General features: G+C 39.1%; 1 protein-coding gene across 1 annotated transcript in view; it reads left to right on the top strand.

Moving 5' to 3' along the window:
- ST8SIA4 (ST8 alpha-N-acetyl-neuraminide alpha-2,8-sialyltransferase 4) overlaps positions 1-23,638 on the top strand; it is a 59,627-nt gene that overhangs the window by 29,060 nt on the left and 6,929 nt on the right. The window lies entirely within an intron of this gene.

The following is a 23,638-nucleotide window of genomic DNA, read 5'->3' on the forward strand; positions in this document are numbered from 1 at the left end:
AATATGCTTTTCTCTTTCTGCTATGTCTCAGATTAACTGCTGTGTTCTTCTGGCACTGGAAAAAAAGTAATCTGTGCACTTTGGAATCTGGAAGTCCTTTGGAAATCCTTTTATTTTTTATTGAGTTCCTCAGTTTCGATAGTTGTTTTGTTATATGGTTACATTTTAGCTATTTATGGGCCTTGATTGTGTGGAATTTTCAAGTATTCAAAATGCCTATAACCCATGGATAAGTGGTTTTGCATGTGTGTAAAAATCTGAGTAAATAAGATTACTTCCCATTTATAACAGCTCTTCTCATTTCCATCTGATAAATCTGGACAAAATTATTAAATGTGAATGGTAATTCAGAATGTGCAGTCTTTCAGTTGGCCAATGTGCAGATCCTTTAGACACTTTGTCTTAAAAAAGAATTAGCACCTACATTGTGTCTGAAAGAAAGGCAACAAAAGCTCTGCCATCACAATTGGTGTTGTAAATTTAGACTATACTGTATTTCAGATTATACCTAGCAGTGTCATTTGATATGACTGCACAGCTTTTTCTGGTTGTTGTACCTGTGCTCTAACTCCTAATTTATCTTTCGTCTAACTCTTGACTTTAGTAAGTAAAGTGCATGAGATGAATAGGTGTTTGTGAGTCAAGTTTGGAAGTTATATAGTTAGCGGTGACACATTCAGAACAAATATTCTTTAGGTTTCTTAGACAGCAGTCTTAAAACACCAGCCCAGAATAATGAAGTTTGTATTACAGCAAAGGTAAATCGAGGGGAAGCATATCATCTCTTTATGGGTTGAATTACAGTTCTCTAAGATCTGTTAGGTTTTTATGTCAAATGGAATAGCATGGTAGTCTGAGAAACTAATAAGCAAAAACTATTCTTAAGTGAAAATGTGCCTGAGCTAAAAAATAATATTTTCTAAAAATAAGTAAAATAACTTGAAAAATAAAGTAAAATTTAAAGCTGCATAACCTGGTTATCAAATCAGTTCATTTTGAGCAATAAGACTTGGGAAAGTTTAAGCAAGTTACAACTGCTAATTTGAATTTGCAACTAATGGACAGACAAATCTGCTGCCATTTAAAACAGTGTGTGCGACTTACATACTTAGTTTTAAGGAAAATCTTTATAATACTGTATTCTGCCTATTGTGCTCATGCTTATTTCAAATTCAATGTAAACTGATGACTCATGAGCCTCTGGAGAGATACTACCAAAAAGGAACTCCTATGAACCACTCCTTGTTTTATGAATCTGAACTATTTTTGCGTATTTGTTTTGATTTATTTGATGTATTTGTTTGTGTAGTTAATAATTTTGCAGGTTCTCTGCTTGCAAGTTTAAGTCTTTTGACTATGTCAACAGTGATGACCTAGTAGAGGCCTGTGGTGCTGCAAAATAGAAAGGGTAAAATAAACTGAATGTGAAGATTGCTGTTAGTTGAATGAGAAGCAAAACCAGGAAATCTACCAACTGTCTGTTGAAAGACACAGTAAGACCCGTGCAGAGTATCTAATCTTCATAGGGTACCTAAGCATAGGTGCAAGACTGGGAATGCAGGTCTTATGCTACATCTTTCAGCCTCAAGCTGTAAGAGGGAGATGGAGTTTGGTTTATGAAAGCATGGAAAGGAAAGCTGAACTGTGAGAAATGTTTTTTGTAGACTGTCTACACATGGAAATTACTTGCATCTGCAATCTTTGTTTTGTAGACTCTGAGCATTCTCAGCTGTCTTTGTGCTCGAATGTAGCTCAATGTAGCTTTACATTAAAGGCTACAAAAGTTTAGAGCAGACACAGGAAATGTAGCATTTGAAATCACTGTCCTGTATTAATATTTGTAACATCCCCAAACTCCTTTTAACCTCCATACAAGTAAGTATTCACTTCTTTTGTTTCCTGTTTCTTGCCTTTATAATTCCAAAGCATATTGGCTTTACTTTTTATTCGAGTGTGCATATTTTGCATTAAATAATTTATGTGAAGGTAGTTAGAACTATTTTAAATAAGATTTTAATGATAAGAGAATCGGCGAAGTAGGTCAGTGTGGGTCTATGTTGCTTTTTATATCTTGAAATCCTCCCAAACTTTAACGACTTAAACGCAGTGAGATTTTTGTTAGACTGTGCCGAAGATACAATACCAGGAGGGCCTACTGAAGAATTGTCCTCGTCTTGAAAGCATGTTCTTATGGAGACAAATAATATGTGCAGTTTTATGTTTAATAAGCTAAAAGATTCCATTAACCTGTTTCAGAAGACTTATGCACCCATGCTGTTTTTCCTGTACCACGGATATACTTGTAGATGTGGTGTATGATGGGGCTATACCATATCCATATCATTCAGCTGGTTGAAATGAGGCTTTTATTTGAAACTTTAATGTATTATATTGCAACTATAGGTCTTCATAATCTAAAAATATTAAAAACTCTGCAACAGGCCTGAAAACTGCCTAAAAAGAGAAGATGTCTATCCTAAAAACTCACAATTATAAAGTAGCCTCTTTTTTTTAAGAACAAATACGCAGTGTAAATTTAAATTGATATCAAGAGGTTTTTTATTTAATGCACCTAAAATTTTATTACAAATACAGAAATGTAGTGTATTGTGGGCTAAATCATTTAGTAACTAGTCATCAATAAAGTTCATAATTCCAACCTGACGTATTAAGTACTAATTGAGACATTTACTGCTGGAGGGTGCAGGCAGACAACCAGAAAGTTTGGGAAGTATTGTCTTTGTTTCTTTTTGTGTGTGGATCACACTGCCAAATTGTTCAGGTAAATTAGACTTTTCTTTCATCATTCTTTAAAGCATAAGACATAGGCAGTTTCTATAGACAGAACATTGACTTTCCTACACTTATGATCTAGTGAGGCCAAATTTTGTATTCCTATGTACTGTTTTATAACAGGGCAGTTTTGCTGCAATCACACACAGCATTGAAATTCTCCCTCCTATTTTTTCTTCTCCTTTAACGAAATAAACTTTCTGAGCAGCACTCACTATTTGGGAGTTGCTCTTGATCAGCTGGTAGAATAATGACTGCATTCTGAGATCATTTAGTAAAACTCTATTTTTTCCTGTCCATTTGGGCACTTTTTGGGTCATAAAAAGGTAATGTGGTGTTGGAAAAAGAAATTACTTTTTTTCAGATTTCATGCCTTATTAAACTTCTGTGAGTGATGGCCAGTCCTTTAAAATGTCAGAGGTATTAAAAGTTTTAAAACAGATTATGTAAATACTAAGTCCAACATGATAACTACTTTTTTAACTGTAGCATATCTTAAATGATCATTTGGTTCGGATTTTTTACTTCAATAGATTTAGATCAAGTGCTTTTGTGTGATAATTTTCTCTATTTTGCTTTTGTATTTCTTGATCAACAAGTTTGTATTTCAAGTTAGAATATTGGATTTGGAAACTGTTTTGGGGGCAGTTGCATGGTTTTTTTGCAAAGTGTTTCTTAAAAGCTGGTTTATGGAACTTCTAATGTAATTGTCCACATATTATTGATAAAGTAATTGAGGCAGTTAATAAATAACAGAGTTTAAGATGGAACTAGAATATATAAGCGAAGATCTTAGTTGATTAAAAGGATTTATTTGCTCTCTGATGCCACTGCCAAGAAGATTAATTATAAGGTAAATATAATCAGCAAACCCCACAACTACTTTTTTTAACATGGAATTTAACAATAAATTTCAGAAACTTTGATTTTTAATAAGCCTGAGATTTAATGCTGAACTATTTCATTAGGATTGTTTTAAATATTATTTTACAAGTGAGATGGTACTGTTTGAGGTGCGGACAGTGTCTGTATAGAGTCTGGTCTCAGTAGCAGGGCTCTAATGGAATATGCACTAAACAGCAGGCAAACAGGAACTGAGCCTGCTGGAATTAGAGTCCAGATCTTGTTGTTTACTTCCAATGGTAGTAAACAACCAAACCTCAAAGTACGACCAGCAGATGCCTTCTGCTATGGCTCCTGCCTTGCAGTTGCCTGGAGGGAGTACAGAGGTCTCCTGAGACTAAACGTGTTGTTGGTACATTAGGTGGACGCCAGAGTTAACTCCCAGAGCTAACTCCCAGAGCTTTGCACAGCTCTTTTGCTGCTTCTGCTGGTGCATACCTGAAGACATCTGCTGAAGAGGCAGAAGGCCACCACCTCCCCACCTCACTAAGCAACATAGTCTTTTACAATACAGTAGTTTTCTGAAAAGTTTTTTCTTATTTCCTCTCCCAACTCCACAAAACAAAGTTCTCACACTCATCTTCATGTGTGAGAATGTTTTCTTGGCTTTTTTTCCTATTGGAGCCATTCCATAAACTGTTAGTCACTCAGAGCAATATTGCTGAAATTGCTTCACATAAGATTCCTTCCTGTCTTTTGGGTACGGAACAATCACGTGGACATCCTGTGGGATTTTCCTGTGTTCAGCTCATTTCCTCCTTGATACTCCCTATGAGAGAGCAGTAGTAGAGTTGGTCCTGCGTTAAATGTGGCAAAATTCCCACTGAAATCTCTGTGTTGTGTGTGTAAAGAGTATGTTGTGCCTATTTATGGTCACTTTTCAGTTCAGAGGTTTTTTTATTAGTGAAAGCAAACAGCTGTTGTTTCAGTGTAGTGGCTTTTTACACAACGTCACCATGGCTCCAGAGTCCTTTGCTGTGGGAATTACAGAAAAAATACTTGGAGAAACTCAAACATGCAGAAATCAAGTAGTTCTCCAGCAGCTGAGAGCAATCTGTTTTGTAAATACTTCTGTTTCTTTTCTTCCTGCTAACCAACTTCAGTTTTTTCTTTACTGCTAAAATGTATTTCTTAAGAAAAGACATTTTGGAGTACATGGATGGATAAATAATCACTGCAGAAAACAAAATACTTTAAAAATAGCCATTAAGCAAAAAATACAGTACTATACTTAATATAAAATGACCATGTATTTTGCATAATGTCATACAAATATTCAAAATATTGAGAAAAAAAATCCACATTTCCCTACTTTTCAGTGTACAATCTCATTTTTCATATATGTGGATGTTAAAATTGCAGTTCTGTATTACAGTACCCTTCTGCCCTTGCATAACGTATCAGTAGAGCTGTCTTTGTTTGATAAGTTATACAAAGAGGTGCCAGTTATAGTTAGGATTTTCAGAACTTAATCTGTTGTGTGAAGTTGTTCTTTGGATTCCCAGGATCCTTTCCTAATGGGAGAGCAGGAGGTGATGCTCTGATTCCTGAACTGGAGACACTCCAGGGTTGATCTTTCAGCCTAGCACTGTGTAGGAGAAAAGCTCCTGGTCATTCCTCTTTCTAAGGTGTACTGGATCTGGCTGGGATAGAATTAACTTTCTTAATGGCAGCTCTGTCCCAAAATACAGGTGCTGTGTTTTGGATTTGTGGGTAAAACAGTGGTGTTAACAGGCCAGTGTTGTGCCTGTTGCTGAACAGTGATTGCAGAGCCTCAAAGCCTTCTCCATCTCCCAGCTACCAATGATTAGGCTGGTAGTGGGCAAAAAGCTGGGAAGTGACACAGGCAAGACAGCTGACCGGAACTGACCAAAGGGAAATGCCATACCATATAACATTATGCAAGAAATAAAGAAATAAAGCAAGAAATAAAACTGTGGGGCTAAGGGAGAAGAGTTGGAGGATTTCTATGGTGGCTGTTGCTGAGAGACAAAGGTGGGCCTTGATCTGCTTCTGGGTGGTGGCGAGCAATTACCTTTTTCCCCGACTCTTTCATTCAGCTAGTAAGCTGTCTTTATCTTGTTCTGTGAGTTTTCTTGCTGTTGGTCTTCCGGTTCTCTCCCCCATTTCCCCAAGGAGGGAGCAGGGAGTGAGGGAGCAGCTGTGTAGGTGCTTGGCTGCTGGCCACAGTCAGCCCACCACATGAGGGAAGGAATTGCTGTGTTTGCTACATTAGCCAAGTATAGGCTTTTCAGAGATTTAAGGGAAGCCTACTAGCCTGTTGCAGTTCGCATCAAAGAATTAAGAGACCGAGTTAGAAAGTGAGAGAAAGGGTGAGCATTTCTGTATTTCAGACACTTGGGAGATGAAGAGGCCAGGTGATGACGTCAGTGCTGACTTGTCTGGTGATGTTTTAAGCACAGAATATGTTTTGAAGGAAGCTAAACTGAGGAAGTGTGGTCTGGATGATCAGGTGGTATGGGGAACTGTGAACTGGCTGAAGGAAAGAAGACAGAGAGTCGTGGTCAATGGGCAGAGTCTAGTTGGAAGCCTGTATCTAGTGGAGTGCCTCAAGGGTCAGTACTGGGACCAAGACTATTCAATATGTTTATCAATGACTTGGATGAGGGAATAGAGTGCACTGTCAGCAAGTTTGCTGATGACACCAAGCTGGGAGGAGTGGCTGACATGCCAGAAGGCGTGAGACCTAGACAGGCTGGAGAGTTGGGCAGGGAAAAATGTAATGAAATATAACAAGGGCAAGTGCAGAGTCTTGCATCTGGGCAGGAACAATCCCAGGTTCCAGTATAAGTTGGGAAAGACCTGTTGGAGAGCAATGCAGGGGAAAGGGACCTGGGGGTCCTGGTGGACAGCAGGATGACCATGAGCCAGCACTGTGCCCTTGTGGCCAGGAAGGCCAATGGCATCCTGGGGTGTATTAGAAGGGGGGTGGTTAGCAGGTCAAGAGAGGTTCTCCTCCCCCTCTACTCTGCCCTGGTGAGACCTCATCTGGAATATTGTGTCCAGTTCTGGGCCCCTCAGTTCAAGAAGGATAGGGAACTGCTGGAGAGAGTCCAGCGTAGGGCAACAAAGATGATGAAGGGAGTGGAGCATCTCCCTTGTGAGGAGGGGCTGAGGGAGCTGGATCTCTTTAGTTTGGAGGAGATTGAGGGGTGCCCTCATGAATGTTCATAAATATATAAAGGGTGAGTGTCAGGAGAATGGAGCCAGGCTCTTCTCAGTGACAACCAATGATAAAACAAGGGGCAATGGGTATAAGCTGGAACACAGGACGTTCCACTTAAATATGAGAAGAAACTTACTTACAGTGAGGGTAACAGAACACTGGAACAGGCTGCCCAGGGAGGTTGTGGAGTCTCCTTCTCTGGAGACATTAAAACCCACCTGGACGCCTTCCTGTGTAACCTCACCTAGGTGTTCCTGCTCTGGCAGGGGGATTGGACTAGATGATCTTTCGAGGTCCCTTCCAATCCCTAACGTTCTGTGACTCCTTGAAATAACGGACTCATCAGGTGATGGGTCTGGATTCTTTTTCTTTGGTTGTTAGAAGGCACAGTTAGATGGTAGGTGCCTGCATTTTGGATGGAATGAGATTTAAATCTCCCACCAGTCCTATTTTCCTTCCCAGGCTAGACTGAAGTCTCTGCCCCTCTATGTTTTATCTCTTATGCATCTCTTTCAGCAGAGTTTGTTCCTGTGAATCCAGTTCTTAGATGTCTTGCTGTCCTTATGCTGCTGTATAGACATAAGGACATCACTATGTACATGTAAGAGATTAACATTGTGTGTTATGAGTTTAATATGGTAAGGTTGCTATATTGAAGTCCTCTTTTGAGATTTATCTTTCAGTCTTTGACAAGTGAATTAATGGGCCACAGGAAAAATTAGGAAAATAGCTGCTGCTTCTGAAATGTAAAAAAACCAAAACAAAACAAAACAACCCAAACAAAACCAAACAAAAAACAGGGGGTTTTTTTAAACAATATTTCTATATTGCAATAAGAGTTGATATAGCTCCTGGGCACTGTGGAGACAACTTATTTACATTTTCAGTTCTGTATTTGGTGAGCACAAGAGTCATATTTGCATTTTTTAAGCATATATTTAGTGAAGTAGTCGAAGAAAGTTGACCTAGAGAAAGTTATTGCTAGAACTTGCTTTTCATTTTAAACTTAGTTGTACTTTGTTGGCAGGCAGTGGGATACAGGGGAATTTCAAACCAGAGTGAGTAATCATTTTCTTTTACAACTTGCAAGCAAAGAAGACCTGTAAAAGTTCCCTGCCAAGAAAAAGTGCAACTGCTGGTTTCAGAACATTTTGGAGGCTCATGAGGGGATTTTTATTTTTATTTTTTCTATTTCAGTATGAATGTGGGCACATTCACCGGACGTGTTGGCAAAGAGGAAGTAGCGCGTGTATCAGAGTCATACTGAAACCAACAGGTGGCACAGCTTATGCTTACATCAAAATCTTCAGCTTCGGATGAAACATACAGAAGGGCTAAGAGCGCAGTATCTTCCTATCTTCCAGACTGCTACTGCAGTGTAAAAACCCTCTGTGGGCTTTGCAAACTGTTTGAAATATTCATGTTTGGCATGAACTTTACAGATAAGGCCTTTCTCACCTTTAGCCTGTAAGGAACAGAGTGCAGAAGAAGATGCAACAGAGCAACATAGCTCGGAATGACAAGCAGCTTTCAGAAAATAGTTTCAGTGTTTCTTTTTAACTTATTTGCAGAGCTAGCAGTCATTTTAAAATCCCTGAAGTGAAACCTTGAGGACCGATAAAGACAGGATCAAGGAGGGAACCGCTCCTTCTGTGCTACAGTGTGTTGTCCTCTCAATGAACAGTGACCAGCTAGGAAGCTGCATGGCCGCAGGAAACCTCACAAGCATAGTTGTGAGCCATGCAGTGGAGAAGGTGCAGCGTGCCAGCTGTGGGGGCTTGCTGTAAGTCGGCACTGGAAATAAAATACAGGGCTTGACCTGTAGACCACTGATGGCAATTGGGATTTCTGCTGCCTGCGAGGGGTTTGTCATGGGTTTTCACAAGGGAATTGATTCACTGTAGTTTTCAGTTTTCTCTGAGACCCCAGGGACATTTCACAGTGGGAGCAGATGCCTAGACATGATGCTAGCTGGCTGTGGAGTCAATTAGAAGGTGAACTGAATGAATTCTTGGGAGGGAGAAGGATGGGTTTGAGAGCATGTGGGTAGAGGAAGATTTGGCTCCTGCATTTGGAAATCTCAGCTCTCTGATGTTGCTGGCAGCAAACATCTGTCCTTTTCCTACTGAATCCATTTAGCGAACACTAGGCTTCTCACTGGAAAGGGTAATGCAGAAAGGCTGTTGTGGAGTACAAAATTTTCCTGAAGTCTCCTTGTTTTAACTCATGAGATTGCTAAGCCATTGTTGCTATTTTGGTATGATGATCATCCTCTGAAACAGATGTGAAAGAGAAGAGGAAGTCTGTCTTGCCGTTTTTGTTTTCAATTTCTCTAAACTTGTTTGTAATACGCAAAGCAAGTTCCCTGCACGAAATATCTGGGAAATGTGCCAGTGTGTAAACACACTCCATTTCTATAACAGTAATGACTTTAAGTTGAGTAGCTTGAATTCAGACTGAAGATCTTGCTTCAAATTACATGGCTGGTGGTGTGACAGCCTTGAAGAAACCCACTATCCTTTGCAAAACAAAGGATTCATTAATGTTATATGTTATGCCTTAAACAGCTGGGTTTTGCAACTTTGGAAATAAGTAAGTGCTCTGAAGGCAGACACACTATCATTTTCCTCAAGGCCTCTGCAAAATGAAGGCATAAATTTTTGTAATAAAGGCAATTAACAGTGTTTCTTCCTTGAGGCCTACCAAGGCCTCAGGCTTCATGCGTCGATAATTGGGAGGGGTCATCTAGCAGACAGTCAACCGCTAGGAGAAATCACAAATTACCAGTTACCCCAGTGGACAAAACAGCTCACTTATAGACACTTTTGGGACTACCGAGACCGCTGACTCACTTCTGGAACAATCTTCTTCATTAGCCTGAAGAGCAAGCAGAGGGAGGAGGTGAGACCCCCTCTTCTATCTCACAAGGCAGTGGACTGGGTTATAAAACTTTCTCACTAGGGACACTGGTGGAGGGTGGGGGGCGATGGAATGATTCGTTGTACTGTCAGTTTGAGGCCTCATAGCACCGCACTGCCCCTGAGATTCTTTGCTGGAACGAGTGGTCTCAAGAGTGGTGAAATCTTACCCTTCTTTTGATATCTTAATCTAACTCTCTTTTCTCTTTCTTTCTCTTCTTGTAACTTTATTCTAGGCACTTAAGTGTAATATCATTTTGAGTTTTGTTGTGGAAGTCTTGCTAAGTTTTATGATTTAGTTACAAACTTTTGCCACTATTCACTGTAATTCCACTGCATTTTTTAGTAAATTCAGTATTTAGTTGAACTTCTTGAGTAACTGTTGTTAGTCCAGGCTACCGCACAGAGTATTCAAAAGTTAACTCTTCCATCACCCCACCAAGTGGGACAGGACAGGTGGTAACTTAGTAAAGCCATTGGCAATATACTATGACTTTTAGCATAGCAGTAAGTAAGTAAGACAGTTTTTGCTTAAATGCTTTAATCAAGCAAGTGACAAGTATTTCCTTTCCTTTTAAAATATTTTTAAATGCATTTACACACTTAAAAATGGTAGTCTTATAGTTTAGTGAAGTGGCTAGCTGATTTGTCATAATTCCTGTTTTTCTTTATTTGATTTATAACAGCAGTAATAACAGTAGACACCTCCCTGCTGGATGCCTCTACTGATACATTTTGAAGTGCTTAAAACCCACAGAAAGAAAATAAAACAAATTACACAATGGAGAGGACACATCTCTAAATTTTTTTGGTAAATCCTAGCCAATCATGACAAAGTCTTTTGTCGTACTTCTCTATACTCCTTTTTGAAATATGTAGTGGAAAAGAGAAATTGATGCAGAACGCTGTTGTATCAGCAAATCTAGGAGGAGAGCTAGCTAAACACAGGAAATATTTGGTGCGGAAACACATCCATTAATCTCCTTACTTGAAAATCAAGGGAATTTCTGTTGGGAATTTATTGCTTGTGAAATCAGTAGTGGGATCTGCAGCCTTTCAAATAGGTATCACATATTTGTTTTACACCAAGTGTAGCAGTGACCCAAACCAATTTTATCTTGATGTGTTGCATGTCCTTGTGAAACTAGTTGGTGGGCCTGACAGAGTTCCAATCACATCTCATTGCTGCTATTTGGCATTTTGGTTGGCATTGTTTGCAGTGAAGCTGGAGCTTAGTAGCAGGTGAAAAGTAAGAAACAGTCATTGTTTAAAGGTGCTGGTCTCTTGTCATGGCAGTGTGTGGACTCCTGTGTATTGTTTAAGTGTGCTTTTCATATTTAATGGACTTTGTAATCCAATCTCTCACTTTCGAGCTCTACGTTAAGCTGTGATGCAGCAAATTGTCTCTGTACAATAACACTCTTCAAGATATGCTTGCACATGCTTCAGTGAATGCTTTTTAATTTTTTAAAGGTTTTGTGTAATCTTGGTCCTAAAGAGTAACTTCTGCTTTTTTATTTTACTGAAGTATCTTACTTTTATTTGTATGAAACCTGGCTCTTCTGATTGGTTAATTCAATGACAGCTGTGGGATTTGTTATACTAAAATCAATAGCTTCTATATCTGATTAATCTGCTCTGGTTCATTGCATTGATCGAACTTAAGGGTCTGTAATGGATATTTTGTATCATAATCTCTAAAAGGAAGATTATATTGATTAAATCAAAAGAGGCTAGATTTTCTTCTATATAATTGAAGTTAGTCTAACAAGTAACATAGCATTGAACATGTTGTTTTACTCTGTTCAGAGCTGATGGTAAGATATTATTGACTTCAGTCTTCAAGGGGAGTTGGACACAAACCGAAAGCAGTTTTAACCTGTTTATCAGTCCAATGAGCAAAGAGCATCCTAAACATATTCTCAAGTTCACAGGCTGCATTTTTCAACAGTTGTTTCAGTATCAGTGCCATTAATGAAATGCTCCATGATACCAGGCATAGTCCTCATCCTGGCATCATCCTTATACATTTCCCCTGATTGCAGGGACATGGAATATAATACTCACAGCAGGGAGCAGAGTGTCCTACAGATGTGTCTTTTTATCTTTTTTAGAGTAGATTTAACAGTTGAGATAAGATGTTAGAAAATGGTCTCTCAAGAATACAGACCTGCTGAATAGATGTTCTGGGGAACAAATAAATTGTTCCAGGGTTTTCTGAAGTGACAAAGACAGAACTTAATTGTTGAAGTAGGTCCCTTCCATTATTGCGTTCCTAATTCCTTAATATACACAGGAAAAATGCTAATCAATTGTAAGTTGTAGTAATGCTTTCATGAAATTTTAAGAATTCCTTAGGTTTTTGAACTGCGTATTTTATGAATTTTAAACAAAGTTACCTATTTCAAAGAACTTAGCAGTGTCCACCAGTCAGTCTGCTGTACATTGCTATTATTATAACTTTGCAGTAAGACTACGTTGTTCTTTCTCCCTTACTAGTCTTTAGCTGAATTGTTATCTTTGTTTAAACAAAAGGTTTTTTCTTGATCTTAATTAGACATGGCTTTCCTGGAGAAGCATCGGCTGATGTGATTAAAGAGCCTTATCAAAACAGTCCCATTCTTGTATTGTTACAAAGTAATCTCCTTTTCCACTCAATTTGCCCATGTTTGACATGGGAGATAGATTTGCCTATTGTAATTTTTCATGAACATTTTGTCACACACTCACCAATCCCCAGGAAAAGTCAGGACCCCAGGGCACAGTTTGACAAAGCATGTAGTTCAAGATTAACATGAACATCTGGTTATATTGTATTATGTATTATGTCAATGACATGGGTATGTATTATTTCAATTGAAACTAAGATTCAAAATTACTTCTTTCATAGCTGAAATATAATCTGTATAATTGCCATCATGTAATAGATATTTAATAGTCATGCAACAGGAAAATTCTCATTTTGCATTTATTAGAGGATTCATCATTAATTTGCAGATCATGGGTCAGATTCATTTCTTGGCTACCATATCTTTGCTGACCCAAGCCATTATCAAGGTTTCCTACCAAGAAACTGCTTGAATAGCCTTTCTTAGGCTTGAATAACTACTCTGAGACATATAAATAAGGGCTCTTCAGGAAGGTAATATGGCTGGTAGAAAGCAGGCTGCTTATTTATCACTCTGCCTAATCTCTGCTTGTTAAAATTGCCCTTGTGGGCCAGGTGAAATCGGACACATTCTTGGACTCTGATTTCTCAGTTTTATAGTATCTCTGACACTAGGAGAGGTCCCAGTGTGGGCTGTGTCTCCACCCTTCAGCTGGAGGCTGAGCTCTGGTATGAACCCTGCTGATGCCACAGACCAAACTTCTGCCTAGGAAGCTAGCCCACCATCATAGTTGGTCTAGATCAACTCCTAGGTCCACAAAATGTGCCAGCAGCAGGGAGCAGCGGTGCTGGCTCTTGTGCCAAATCTGAACGGAAGGGAGCCCCAGAAGATGAGTGGACAGGAAACGAAGGTTTTTCAGCAGTGGTGACCACTCAAGGCAGAACTTTTCCTTTAGTGGAGGAGGGAGTTCTGCTTCAGAAACAGAGAGAGTGTAATTGTCAGTCAAAGTGTAAGCTTAGGCTAAAAGTGTCCTAAAAACTTGAATATCTCAGTGAAGTAAAATATCTGTCTTCTATGACTGCCTTCTCATTTTGCTGTTAGGAAATGTGTTTTTTTCTATACACTACAGATTTATTTTTTCTGTCACTTTTCCATGATTTGACTTTCTGTTTTGCCTTATTTCCCCCACCTCTACCTATGTTTCTGTGTGTGAAAGAGTTTGGTAGGTAGTCTTGTTTTTACTGAATAGAAAATTAGTTGTGAATGCAAAGGTAATTCCTTCTCTACAACAAAATATTCTTGTGCCATCTCCAATCTGATTATGATTTTTCTCTTCCTCCCATGCATTTCTTTGCTTCATCATTTCTGTTTAATCCAAGCTAATGCCAATACTCTTTTTAGAGAAGGAAATAAGTAATATTTACAATATATATGAGAGGAAAAAAAGCAATTGACTCCCTTTACAACATACTTGCATTGTCAGCACCATTTACTTAAAATAAATTTGCTTTCTTTTTCTTACTTTTATAACTGTTTTGTTAGGACTAGGCTGATTGTGCTTTCCAGAATGGAAATCCAACACTTATTTTTCCTGCCAAAGTTTTCCATTGGCACTGTCAGTATGCTTATACTTTTGTAAGCATTATTTGCTTGTGTTGAACTGTTGATTGGGGAATGGAGACATACTGGTGCTCTAATCTTTAGTCTCTAAAGATTTGTATAGAAGTCTGATTTGGTAACCCATTACAAGGGCTTTAGAGGTGTTTACATATTCCCTAGTGTATGTTCAATCACAAAGGAAAACTGCACTGCTCAGCACTACTTGAAGTCACTGGTCGGAAGAAGTGTGTTCATCTGAAATAGCAGAGACATGCTCTAATTGAAACACATTAGCACAACTGCATAAGCAAAGCAGCACAGCATCTTTCTGCCATTATACTTAGCATGTTCACTGGTCAGGAGCATTAGCATTAACTCAAATTCTCTGAATGTCTTGCTGTCTCCAATGATGAGTGACAGAGGACTGTTGCTATTATCACTAGCTATTACGTAGGTCTGTAAAACTGTATGCTAGAAGCATCTTTCCAGTTAACAAACTCAGAAAAGATTTGCTGCATGTTTTGCACCTTTCTCCTTGGTCATAAAAGACAGCCAGGTAGTGAAAGCTTGGACTTTCACAAAAACCTGCAGACCATAGAAAGGACTCAGCTGAACTGTCTTCTAGATTGTTTATGAAGTTCCAACCAGGTATTTCTTTCCAAATGTGTTGTAGGAAATTGGGAGATACTTGTGTAACACAGAGTATAGCGTTAATGAAAAGGTGTCAAGAGGAAAGATTGCAGTTAGATTATGTGGATGAAACCCAAGCCCTACTGAAACAAATCACAATACACCTATGAACTTCCATATAACTGAGATTACACCTTTTGCTGTAACCCAGCTTTTATAGGGCTAGCATGTGGAGCAGGAAGAAAGTTGAAAAGAAAAAGCTTGCTAAATTAGTACATTGACAAGTCACAGAAAAGTTTTGGATGGGAACATCCCTCAGTCAGTTTGTAGCTGTGCTTTGTAGCCCTAGACATAGAGCTCTTCTGTGAATTCACGCAGAAAGAATGGAACAAAGGAAAAAAGAGGACTATTAAATTACGGCAAATAGTTGCTTGGGTTTGGTATTCAACTTGTCAGTTCTGGTTTTTTCATAGTTAATCAAATGTTTCTGCTTTTGTGCTGTTTTCTCATCAGTGCTACTCTACCCTGCTACAGACTTTTGTTTTGCTTACATTTGACTGTTTATGAACCATATAAACACATCTCACACCTTCCATTTCAAATCCTTATGAATTCTCATACATGCTTTTTGATCATGAATTTTACACCTAAGGGTCACCCTGTTCAGGTGTTCTCCATAATTTTTTAAGGTTTTATCTTAGCACTTAATATTTGCATGTGTTTAAGGAGTTCCATGGGGCAAGAATAAAATATATGAAAAAATAGTCTTTGTTGGAAGTTAAGGGGAAAAAAAAGCCCATTAATGCTGACACTTTTAACCCATGTATAATAAAAAATGATGTACTTGATGCAGGTTCTATCTATATTAATCAAAAATAGATTGATTTGAACTCATAGACTGACACACGTATTTTAAGTGTGAAGGTAGTTCATTCATTTACAATGGCAGGATGGAGTAAAAAAAGAAGAAATTGACGCAATTCTATTATTTATCAGAGGTAGGTTCTAGTTTACAGCCAGAAATTGAAAAAAAAAAAAAAGGAAAAAAGAAAAAAAGTTTATTTGAGCAGGTCAGAATTTGTTAACCTGAAGGAAACATTAACATATCTTCATATATTTGTATATGAGTCAGCATTACACGCCTGAAGCCTAGAAAGCCAATCATATCCTAGCCTGCACAGAAAGAACCGTGGCCAGCAAGGCGGGAGAGGTGATTCTTGCCCTCTACACAACTCTTGTGAGACTCCACCTGGAGTCCTGCATCCCGCTCTGGAGTTACCAGTGCAAGAAAGACATGGACTTGTTCGAGCGCATCCAGAGGAGGACAATAAACATGGTCAGAAACCTGGAAAACCTCTGCTGTGAAGAAAGGCTGAGAGAGTTTGGTTTGTTCAGCCTGGAGAAGAGAAGGCTCTGGGAGACCTTATTGCAGCCTTTCAGTACTTAAAGGGGGCTTATAAGAAAGATGGAGACCTTTTACCAAGGCCTGTAGTGAGAGGACAAGGGGCATTGGTTTTGAACTGAATGAGGGAGGATTTAGATTAGACAAAAGGAAGAAATGTTTTATTATTATGAGGGTGAGACACTGGAACAGTTTGCCCAGAGAAGTTGTGGATGCCCCATGCCTGGAAGTGTTCAGGGTCAGGGTGGATGGGTCTTTGAGCAACCTGATCTAGTTGAAGGTGTCCCTACCCATGACAGGGGCAGTTGTACTAGATGATGTTTAAAGGTCCCTCCCAACCCAAATGGTTCTGTGACTCATAGAATTCTGTATTTTGCCCCATTATCTTCATTGCAGGAATATGTTATTGTTTAAGTATATCAAATAAGGTAGACACGGAACACCTCACTCAGAGATATATCTCTTTCCACCAGACCTCAGGAAGGAGCTGATTTGTCATAAAGGAAAACCTTTTCTCGATAAGTTTCTCTATTAGCTTTCTTAGTCTGTGAAATGTACTCTATGTCTATTTTACTGCACCTTTGCTATGTACCTGTATATACATCTAGTGCACCTGTGATCTCTAACTATTTATAACTGACTTCTTTTAAAATTAAGATCTGTTTCACTCTTAGGAATGGTTTTGTGCATGACTTGAGGGAGCAGTGCTTTTCAGCAGAGGCATGTACTATGCTAGAATGCATGTCAGCTGATGACTTCTGTGACTCTGAAGAAAGGAAAGGTGTTTAAGCCACAGAATCACAGAATGGTTGGGATTGGAAGGGACCTCTGGAGATTATCTAGTCCAACCCACCTGCTAAAGCAGAGTCACCCGGAGTAGATTGCACAAGAATGCATCCAGGTGGGTTTTGAATGTCTCCAGGGAAGAAGACTCCACAGGCACTCTGGGCAGCCTGTTCCAGTGCTCTGTCACACCCTCAAAGTAAAGTTTTGCCTCATATTCAGATGGAACGTCCTGTGCTTCAGTCTGTGCCCATTGCCCCTCATCTGATCACTGGGTAGCACTGAAAAGAGTCTGGTCCCATCCTCTTGAAGTACTCCCTTGACACATTTATAAGCATTGTTAAGATCCCCTCTCACCTTTCACTTCTCTAGGTTGAACAGACTCAGCTCTCTCAGCCTCTCCTTATAAGAAAGGTGCTCTAGACCCCTGATCACCTTACCAGCCCACCACTGGACTCCCTCCAGTAATTCCTTGTTCTTCTTCAACTGGGGAGCCCATAACTGGACACAGTACTCCAGATGGGGCCTCACCAGGGCAGAGTAGAGGGGAAGGATAACCTCCCTCAACCTGCTGGTCACACTTTTCCTAATGCACCCCAGGATACCTTTGGCCTTCTTGGCCACAAGGGCATGTTGCTGACTCACGGTCAACCTGTTGTCAACCAGGACTCCCAGGTCCTTCACCACAATGCTGCTTTCCAGCAGGTCGACCCCTAACCTGTACTGGTGCTTGGGGTTATTTCTCCCCAGGTGCAGGACCCTACACTTGCCCTTGTTGAAATTCATAAGGTTTTTCTCTGCCCAGTCCTCCAGCCTGTCCAGGTCTCACTGAATGGCAGCACAGCCTTCTGCTGTATCAACCCTTCCTTGCAGCTTGGTACCATCAGCAAACTTGCTGAGGGTGCACTCAGTCTCTTCATCCAGGTCATTGATGAACAGGTTGAATAGGACTGGACCTAATGCCGACCCCTGGGGAACTAAGCTATGCAACAGAGGACTAACCACATTTACTGTCAAAGGTTCAGCATTCTTTTTGGTGTGAATAGATCCTAAGGGCTTAAATTACTTTAAAAATATATTTATGGATATTCTTTGTGGTTTTCACTAGCTACAAAAGTAAGTAGCCTCTACTCTCCCTTTCTCTCCTGTAGTGTGATGTATGACAAAAAAATATTTCTAACTACCTAAGCAGCAGATCAGTGTTTCCAAGGTGGTTTGAGAGAGGGAGGAAGACAACAGTCTGGGCAAACTCAGCATGCTTATTGGAGCAGTAGGAAATACTGACTCGTGGTGGGCTCGTACAGAGATTGTGACTTGTCACAGAAGTAACAAGTGGCACATAGAGGTCTGAGACAGTGAGTCATTTCTGTGGCTTAAAAGTCACAGTGAAAAGATAAGTGATCAAAGTGATTTCCCAGAAGCTTGAACACTTTCAGAAAGGAGAAGGTGAAAAGAGCTGTGAAGAGCTCCATTCAGGTTTTTCCTGTGAAAATGCTGAGCACTGAAGCACAGCCTGAAGACTAAAGTATCCCACAGATGTCAACAAAAGGTTGTTATGAATGTCACTTGCATTGTGAGAAAAGCATGAAAGTAAAGTAAGAGAAGATGCCCCTTCCCTCACCGCCAAAAAATATATTGTGTGGCTAATCATACATGACAGTGAGTAGCTTATGTGGAAGACAAATGATAAGCAGGAAAAAAGCTTTTCTACCAAAAACAAATAACAAAAGTGACCTTGGCTTTTGGAAGCTACTAAGGGAATGTTGAAAGGACCAAAGCTTAAAACCTGAGGAATATATAGCCAGTTTGATCATTAGTATATTGCTCATGGAATGGAAGCAAATAATCTTCAGTCACACCATGGCTGTCTTTTTTGAAAAAAATACGTCAGTTCTTAATTTGACATGTTTAGCATTTTGGAAGCTGCATCAATTCTCTTTTCACAGAAGCACTTGGAGACATTTCCTTTTAGTGCCATGTGTAATTTGCAAAAGAAAAGATACATAGGCCTGGGCTAGCATCTGCACTCCTGTTGCTTTCATTTAGCCTAAAGATTGAAATTTAATGTAAGATACTACTTTACAGTCTAGTTCTTTATGGACCTTCTAGAAAAGTTTAGTACACTATTACTATTTACACTGATGGCAACTATTTTCATCAGTGAACTAGCTGTTAAATTGTTGTTTGCTTTCCCACATACAGTCTTTTTCAAGATAATTTAAATTGCTTTTTAAAAATATACATAGATAACTATTCCAACTGTTTCTGTGGGTTAATGCAGAATTAGCCGGATTGTGTTGTCTTGGACAGCAATAAATGTGCTTTGTTTATTGCTTAAATTCGTGTTCATTTTAACTTATTTTTTGTTCTGTAAGTTTTGCCACTCCTGTTGCTTGAAGTCTGTTCTGTGGGGGTTTACTATGTGCTATTGTAACAAACCAAGCAAGGCTCACCTTCTTAAAACAAGGAATTTTGACATTTTAGAGCATCTTTATGAAAGTTTTTCTTTTTTGACAAAGAGTCACTAATCTACTACTCTGCTGGGTTTTGAATGGCTTTATCCATCTGGGTACGTAGGCATTAACCAATTTCACAGATACAGTGTACCTCATAATAGTGTGAAAATGAAAGAGCATTTACCAAAGTGTCCTGGCTAAGTGAAGACAGTGATCTGGCATCAGTTGAAACACATTTTGTACAAGCAGTTTTGTGTACAGGCATAAGTTTTTATGGGAAACAGCTTGGATTTTTCTAAAATTTAGAATTTTGGACATCTAGCAGAATAGTCACCTACACTAGGGAAGCTGAATAATTTTATTTTAAGACAGGTAAAGTTGAGCTTTAATATATTCTTAATTATTTTACCATAGCCAGTAAAGACTATGCTCATAGTCATTAAAATTCTCTGCAATGGCACTGGCACTGAATGGCAGCCTGCTGGCCATGCTGTTGTTGAGCTATGGCAATATAAGAAATGTAACATGACTACACTCACTGTTGATACCACTGGCCTTTTTCTTCTCTTGCCAAGGAAGATTTCCAGGCAGAGTGAAACCACTCAAGTGGTCCTTGAAATCTGCTTTGTTTACAAGAATTTGAATTTATTTGACAGCATTAGATAAATGGGTAAACGAAAAAACCCCAAACAAAAAAACTCAACTATTAACATTAAAGTAGTGAAGTAAGTTTGCCGAAAAGTAAATTAGAATTTTGGGCTGTTTTTCAGCTCTTCACAAAGTGCATTATTCCTTTTAATGAACTTGGGTTTTTGTTTCGTATTTCAAAATATCGCACATTGAAAACTGTAAAGTAGATCTTAGAAAACACTCATCAGTGTTTCTGTGCTGGCTGTCACACTCTCAGTGTTATTGTTCACACTTTAATTCTTTCACATTCTAGATCACTTGTGTGCAGCCCCCTGCCCACGGCGTATCTCATTAAGAAAAGGACAAATAATGCATTTTTAATTAACATATTCACATAAATTATGAGGGTCAGTTGAATGGTTGGTCATATAGTTCATATGATTAATCCCACTGAAAACATGAAAGCACCAGCAAAGGCTTTATTCTTTGTAAGTTTGAGGAGGTTATTTTCGCTAACACTTTCTGGACAAAGCAGATGCTGCGTACAAGAACATGAAAGTGACTCGATCACTCTCTAGCCTGTGGTCTTACCAGTGCCAGGTTCCAACACAGAGGCTTAGAAGGAAAGTTAGAAACACAGGAAATGTCAGGCGTTTACCCTGTGATATGTGCTGCCATGGATAACAGCTAGGCAAAACCTTGAGAAGGGGCTTCATCTGCACCACTGTGTGAACTTTAACAATTTGTATCTTTTTAGTCAGTTGGTCATAGACATCCAAAACATCCTGTTGCAATGAATTCCACTTTCATCTGTTTGTTTTAGACCTACCGCTGAATAATTCTGCTGTGTCCATATTTTTTATGTTACAGTGCTTGTGTTAAAAGTAGTAATTAAATCCCCATTGGACTTCCTTACACGCTGGTTGGCAGAGTCCCTTTGGAGGCAGTCCTGAAGGACAAAGGAGTCCAGGAAGACTGGTAGCTCTTCAAGAAGGAAATCTTAGAGGTGCAGGAGCAGGCTGTCCATGTGTGCTGAAAGACGAGCCAGAGGGGAAGAAGACCAACCTGGCTCAATAGAGAGCTTTGGCTAGAATTCAGGGATAAAAGGAGAATTTATAACCTTTGGAAGAAGGGACAGGTTATTCAAGAGGAATACAAGGATGTCATGAAGTTATGCAGGAAGAAAATTAGAAGGCCCAAGGCCCAAAAGAGCTGAATCTGGCTACTGCTGTAAAAGGCAACAAAAAATATTTCTACAAGTACATGAGCCAAAAAAGGAGGGCAAAGGAGAATCTCCACCCTCCAGTGGATGCAGGAGGAAAAATAGTCTGGAAAAATGGAGGCTGAGGGGAGACCCTATCACTTTTTACAACTACCTGAATGGAGGTTGTAACATGGAGGGTGTTGGTCTCTTTTGCCAAGTAGCAAGTGATAGGACAACAGGAAATAGCCTCAAGTTGTGCCGGGGGAGGTTTAGATTGGATATTAGGAAAGACTTCACTGAATGGGTGATCAGGCATTGGAACAGGCTGCTCCGGGAAGTGGTTGAGTCACCATCCCTGGAGATGGTCAAAAGCCACATAGATGTGGTTCTTAGGGACATGATTTAGAGGTGGACTTGGCAGTGTTAGGTCATGGGTGAAGATCTAGATATTAGTTATGAGAAAAAATATAATATCTTTTGTATGTCTGATAAGTTGCTTCCCTCATATTGCATGCCAGATAAATAGTTAAGAAGGGTATCTTTAGGCTTAAAATTAAAGTTATAACAAGACTCCAGAAACTGAAAGTAGGTGCAAAAATGTTTATTGTTTAAAACATTTACTGCATCAATCTCTAAAATCAGCCTTAGCTAAGTTTCATATTAGAGTAGCTACTTGACTGACTAAGAAGAAGACACATGTATTTCATGACCAAAATCACAAAGACTACTTACACCACACAACCACTTTTATGAATTGAAGCAAAGGTTGGGAGCCAGAGATTTGCAGAGATCAAATGATCTACAGGAATCTTCAGACTAGAGCGCTGAATGCCTCTAACTGTTTCATTCATTGCATTACTTATGTTCTTTTCATTTGAAGTAGACTTGATCACGAGTTGCAAAATTTTGATAGTAAGTACAGCAAGTACCATATTTTGAGTACAGAGTTTGGATATATTTTTCATTTTAAGAGAAACCAAATGGATTAATTTGCCTTTTGTGAGATATCTGAATATGACAAGCATAAGAAAATATTTTCTTTTATATTCTGAAATTGTGAGAGGCTCTTTTTTATATCTTATTCCTTCATTACATATTTATTCCTGTACAGAAACTCCTAAGAAGATGTAGTATCCTTTTCAAATACTTAGATCCACCTGTTTACTATAAATTTCATTCTCTGCCATGATCATCCTGTTCATGGAAGAGTGAGATTCAGCTGGCACGATAGCAGTTGTGCCCCGTAGTACCAGATGCATCAGATTTGGTTGCCGTTTGGCTAGAGACACTCATGTAGATTGCTGACTGCATGTGATGAGAGTGAGTACTGACTTCTGAGGAGACAAATACCAGTTTCTACAAAAATTAAATCATTAGCTTTCCCTTTTAATCTGTTTTGCTGTATCTGTGATATGAAGTGCCAAAAGTGGTCAGATTTGTGTCTTCAATAACTTTTCTGTAAGCAAACATTTTTAAAAAATCTTCTAGAATTGAAATCTCTCCTTTGGCTTGTTTTGTTTAAGAAGTTGCAGATTCTCAGAGTAGGAAGCAAACTACTTAGCGTCTTATCTCAGAAACCTCTTTCTGAAAACCCAGGTTCATGAAAACAATGAAAAAATTATATGCAATACTTTCATCGTTTGTACATGTAGCCATTCTCCATTGCATTTGCTTCTTAAATATGCTTTTTACCATCCTTTTTTTTTACAGGCAAACAAAATTCTGAGTCATTGCCTCTGTTGGCTATGGAGAAGCAATCACTCAGCCTAGAACTGCTTTCTGTTTGCAGAGTCCTTCAGCTTTCAAAAATGAAACCAAGTACAGTCAATGCAAAAAAAAATTATCTTTCACATGCGTATGTATCTGTGATTCAAAGACATCAGCCTTTAGGCCCTTTGCTTTCGGCAAAGAGTGAAACTGAAAAGGCCAGTTTCAATGGGGTGGTTGTTTTTAATGTTGCACAGCATCTGATGCTTTTAAGACACTTTTAGCTTTAATTAAAGACATATTTTTGCTATCCTGTCTGATAGTGGTGAGTGGAATGTTTCTCCTGCTACACTGCTAAATACCTTTAAAGCAGTCTGGTTGTATACTCAGAGTTGCAACCTTAGTGTAAGCCTGTTTAACACAATGCTAACTGTTTTGATGAAGCTTGTGTCCCTTGACCCCCTGTCTAGGCTATGGTAAAAACAATTCACAGCCTACAACTAACAGATAATATAGTCATACAAAGCAATGATCCAGGTTTGTGTAGTAAAGCTGTTTAACAACTTGCTTACGTCCCTTACTTGCAGCCACTCCTTCCCACAGTTTGACCAGTACAATTCTGTGCATGGCTGCTGTTTATCCGAACCAGCAGAATAACCATGTCTAAGTTTCTGAATACCCTTTTTTATTTCTATGAAGTACTAACAAACTTTACATTGAATCAGGCTTGGGAGAAGTGTTTTACCAGTAATAGGCTGGCAATAGCTTAATTAAGTTTTACTTTTAAAAACTGAGGATGGAAAACAATGTTGGTGGC

Source organism: Caloenas nicobarica, chromosome Z (genome assembly GCF_036013445.1).
Source record: "Caloenas nicobarica isolate bCalNic1 chromosome Z, bCalNic1.hap1, whole genome shotgun sequence".
Lineage (NCBI taxonomy): Eukaryota > Metazoa > Chordata > Aves > Columbiformes > Columbidae > Caloenas > Caloenas nicobarica.